Consider the following 4,985-nt stretch of genomic DNA (forward strand, 5'->3'; position numbering starts at 1 on the left):
CCCCATGTTCTGCCTGGGGCCACTGTGCTCTGCCTGGGGCCCCATAAGCTGCCTGGGGCCCCTGTGCTCTGCCTGGGACCACTGTGCTCTGCCTGGGGCCCCATATGCTGCCTGGGGCCCCTGTGCTCTGCCTGGGGCCACTGTGCTCTGCCTGGGGCCCCATATGCTGCCTGGGGCCACTGTGCTCTGCCTGGGGCCCCATATGCTGCCTGGGGCCCCTGTGCTCTGCCTGGGGCCCCATATGCTGCCTGGGGCCCCTGTGCTCTGCCTGGGGCCCCATGTTCTGCCTGGGGCCCCTGTGCTCTGCCTGGGGCCACTGTGCTCTGCCTGGGGCCCCATATGCTGCCTGGGGCCCCTGTGCTTTGCCTGGGGCCCCATATGCTGCCTGGGCCCCTGTGCTCTGCCTGGGGCCCCTGTGCTCTGCCTGGGGCCCCATATGCTGCCTGGGGCCCCTGTGCTCTGCCTGGGGCCCCTGTGCTCTGCCTGGGGCCCCATGTTCTGCCTGGGGCCCCTGTGCTCTGCCTGGGGCCACTGTGCTCTGCCTGGGGCCCCATATGCTGCCTGGGGCCCCTGTGCTCTGCCTGGGGCCACTGTGCTCTGCCTGGGGCCCCATAGGCTGCCTGGGGCCCCTGTGCTCTGCCTGGGACCACTGTGCTCTGCCTGGGGCCCCATATGCTGCCTGGGGCCCCTGTGCTCTGCCTGGGGCCACTGTGCTCTGCCTGGGGCCCCATATGCTGCCTGGGGCCCCTGTGCTCTGCCTGGGTGTAGGACACTGGTGACGTCACTTATCTCCGGACATTAGCTCCGGACATTAGCTCCGGACATTAGCTCCGGACAAAGCCACGGAAGTTGGCACAAATTGCAGGAAGTAGTATTCTAGGCAATTATATATTAGATTATTATTATTTATTTATATAGCACCATTGATTCCATGGTGCTGTACATGAGGGGGTTACATACAAGTTACAGATATCACTTACAGTAAACAAACTAACAATGACAGACTGATACAGAGGGGCGAGGACCCTGCCCTTGCGGGCTTACATTCTGCAGGATTATGGGGAAGGAGACAGTAGGTCGGGGGTTGCAGGAGCTCCGGTGTTGGTGAGGCGGTAGCTTCAGTAGTGATGAGGAGGCAGCGGGGTCAGTGCAGGCTGTAGGCTTTCCTGAAGAGATGAGTTTTCAGGTTCCGTCTGAAGGATCCGAATGTGGTTGATAGTCGGACGTGTTGGGGCAAAGAACTCCAGATGATGGGGGATATTCGGGAGAAGTCTTGGAGGCGATTGGATGAGGAGCGAATAAGTGTGGAGGAGAGAAGGAGGTCTTGGGAGGACCGGAGATTACGTGAGGGAAGATATCGGGAGATTAGTTCAGAGATATATGGAGGAGACAGGTTATGGATGGCTCTGTAGGTCAGTATTAGTAATTTGAACTGGATACGCTGAGGGAATGGGAGCCAGTGAAGAGATTTGCAGAGGCGGGAAGCGGAGGAGTAGCGAGGAGAGAGATGAATTAGTCGGGCAGCAGAGTTAAGGATGGACTGGAGAGGTGCAATGGTGTTAGCAGGGAGGCCACAGAAAAGGATGTTGCAGTAGTCAAGGCGGGAGATGAGGGCATGCACAAGCATTTTAGTAGATTGAAGGTTGAGGAAAGGACGGATTCTGGAGATATTTTTGAGCTGGAGGCGACAGGAGGTGGAAAGAGCTTGGATGTGCGGTTTGAAGGACAGGGCAGAGTCGAAGGTTACTCTGAGGCAGCGGACTTCCGGTACGGGGGAAAGCATGATGTCATTGATTGCGATAGATAGGTCAGGTAAGGAAGATCTGTGGGATGGAGGAAAGATGATGAGTTCAGATTTGTCCACATTGAGTTTGAGGAAGCGAGAGGAGAAGGAGGATATGGCTGATAGGCACTCTGGGATTCTGGACAGCAGAGCGGTGACGTCAGGGCCAGAGAGGTAGATCTGAGTGTCATCAGCATAGAGGTGTACTGGAATCCATGGGACTTTATGAGTTGTCCCAAGCCAAGTGTATAGATTGAGAAGAGTAGGGGTCCTAGAACAGGGCCTTGGGGGACTCCAACAGAGAGAGGGTGGGATGAGGAGGTAGTGTGGGAGTGGGAGACGCTGAATGTGCGGTTGGAAAGGTACGAGGAGATCCAGGATAGGGCGAGGTCTTTGATGCCAAAGGAGGAGAGGATCTGTAGTAGGAGGCAGTGGTCAACTGTGTCGAAAGCAGAGGACAGGTCTAGAAGGAGGAGTACAGAGTATTGTCCAGTAGCTTTGGCGGTAAGTAGGTCGTTAGTGATTTTGGTCAGGGCAGTCTCAGTTGAGTGATGGGGGCGGAAACCAGATTGTAGATTGTCGAACAACAAGTTAGATGAGAGGTGGGAGCAAAGTTCAGAGTGGACATGCTGCTCCAGGAGTTTGGAAGCGAATGGGAGCAGCGATATTGGGCGATAGCTGGACATAGCAGTTGGATCGAGGGTTGGCTTTTTAAGGATAGGCGTGATTGTGGCATGTTTGAACGCAGAAGGGAATGTACCAGAAGTTAGTGATAGGTTGAACAGGTGGGTTAGGGATGGGATAAGTGTGGTGGTGAGGTTGGGGAGGAGATGGGATGGGGTCGAGCGCACAGGTGGTGAGGTGCGATTTGGAGAGGAGACAATTAAGCCCCCCTTCAGTGATGTTGGATAGGGAGGTTATGGGGTTTGGGCATTGGTCTGGTATACAAAGGGGTTGTGGTGGTTGAACAATAAAGACTTGCCTTGTCTGGTCGATCTTATTTTTAAAGTGTGTGGCAAAGTCCTCAGCAGAGATGAGGGAGGTCGGAGGGGGCAGTGGGGGGCGGAGGAGGGAGTTAAAGGTTTTGAATAACTGTTTGGGGTTGTAGGATAGGGAAGATACGAGGGTTGTGAAGTAGGCCTGTTTAGCAGAGGTGAGAGCAGATTTAAAAGCGAGTGTTGCATGTTTGAATACAGTGAAGTCATCTTGCGAGTGTGTTTTCTTCCAACGCCGCTCCGCCACCCTGGACACTTACCAGAGCTTTTTAGTGGTGTTATTGTGCCAAGGTTGTCTATTGATACGTCGCACTCTGCCATGGACGAGAGGGGCAACCGTGTCAATAGCTGATGCAAGAGGGCATTGTAGAAAGCAGTGTCTGTGTCGTGGAGTGAGGATATGGATGCCAGTGGTAGGATGGAGTCAGAGAGTGTGTGGGCGTCTAGGTGTGCAAGGTTTCTGCGGGGGTGCGCATGTTGCTGGACATGGGTGACCGGTGAGGAGGACAGGGATGAGAAGGTGAGCAGATGGTGGTCGGATAGAGGGAGAGGGGAGGTGGTGAAGTTAGATAGAGAACAGAGACGGGTGAATACCAGGTCTAGTGTATGCCCGTCTGTGTGGGTGGCTGCGGAGGACCGTTGAGTAAGTCCAAAGGATGAGGTAAGGGACAGAAGTTTGGAGGCTGTTGACTGAAGGGTATCAATGGGGATGTTGAAGTCACCCATGATGATGGTGGGAATGTCAGCAGAGAGAAAGTGAAGAAGCCAGGTGGAGAATTGGTCAATAAAGGCAGTGGCTGGGCCTGGAGGTCGGTATATGACAGCCACTTGGAGGTTGAAGGGAGAGTGGATGCGGACTGAATGGACTTCAAAAGAGGGGAGGATAAGGGAGGGAAGAGGCGGGATTGGGTTAAAGGTGCAGTTTGAAGAAAGGAGAAGACCCACTCCTCCACCATGTCTGTTGCCGGGGCGAGGGGTGTGCTGCCAAAGGTTGATTATGGCCCCATAAGATGCTCCATGGAAAATGTGCCCCATATAATGCTGCACAAAGGTTGATTATGGCCCCATAAGATGCTCCATAGAAAATGTGCCCCATATAATGCTGCACAAAAGTTGATTATGGCCCATAACATGCTCCATAGAAAATATGCCCCATATAATGCTGCACAAAGGTTGATTATAGCCCCATAAGATGCTCTATAGAAACATTTGCCCCATATAATGCTGCATAAAGGTTGATTATGGCCCCATAAGATGCTCCATAGAAAATGTGTCCCATATAATGCTGCATAATGGCTGATTATGGCCCCATAAGTTGCTCCATAGAAACATTTGCCCCATATAATGCTGCATAAAGGTTGATTATGGCCCCATAAGATGCTCCATAGAAACATTTGCCCCATATAATGCTGCATAAAGGTTGATTATGGCCCCATAAGATGCTCCATAAAAAATGTGCCCCATATAATGCTGCACAAAGGTTGATTATGGCCCCATAAGATGCTCCATAGAAACATTTGCCCCATATAATGCTGCACAAAGGTTGATTATGGCCCCATAAGATGCTCCATAGAGACATTTGCCCCATATAATGCTGTATAAACGTTGATTATGGCCCCATAAGATGCTCCATAGAAATTGTGCCCCATATGCTGCTGCTGCAATAAAAAAAAATTACATACTCACCTCTTGTCCTGAGCAGGTCCAGGGCACTTGCGATATTTACCTGTTCCCGTTCCACCGCCGGGCACCGCTCTGTCTTCCACGTCCTCTGCAGTGACTGTTTGTTCAGGCAGAGGGCGGCGCGCACACTAAACACGTCATCGCGCCCTCTGACCTGAACATCACAGGCAGAGGACACGGAAGACTGGCGTCGCGCTGCGGTGGAACGGGGACAGGTGAATATCGCACAATGCTCACCCTCTCCCGTTATACTCACCTACTCCCGGCGCGGTCCCTGCTTCTCACTGACAGGTGGTCTCTGGGCGCCGGCAGCATCTTCCTATGTTCAGCGGTCACATCGTACCGCTCATTACAGTAATGAATATGCGGCTCCACCCCTATGGGAGTGGAGTCGCGTCAATATTCATTACTTTAATAAGTGGTACCACGTGACCGCTGAACACAGGAAGAGCTGCGGGCGCCGGAGAAGTAGGGACGTGCAAAGACGCGCCGGGAGCAGGTGAGTATGATATGACCCACTGTTG

This window comes from Ranitomeya variabilis, chromosome 1, assembly GCF_051348905.1.
Source record: "Ranitomeya variabilis isolate aRanVar5 chromosome 1, aRanVar5.hap1, whole genome shotgun sequence".
Lineage (NCBI taxonomy): Eukaryota > Metazoa > Chordata > Amphibia > Anura > Dendrobatidae > Ranitomeya > Ranitomeya variabilis.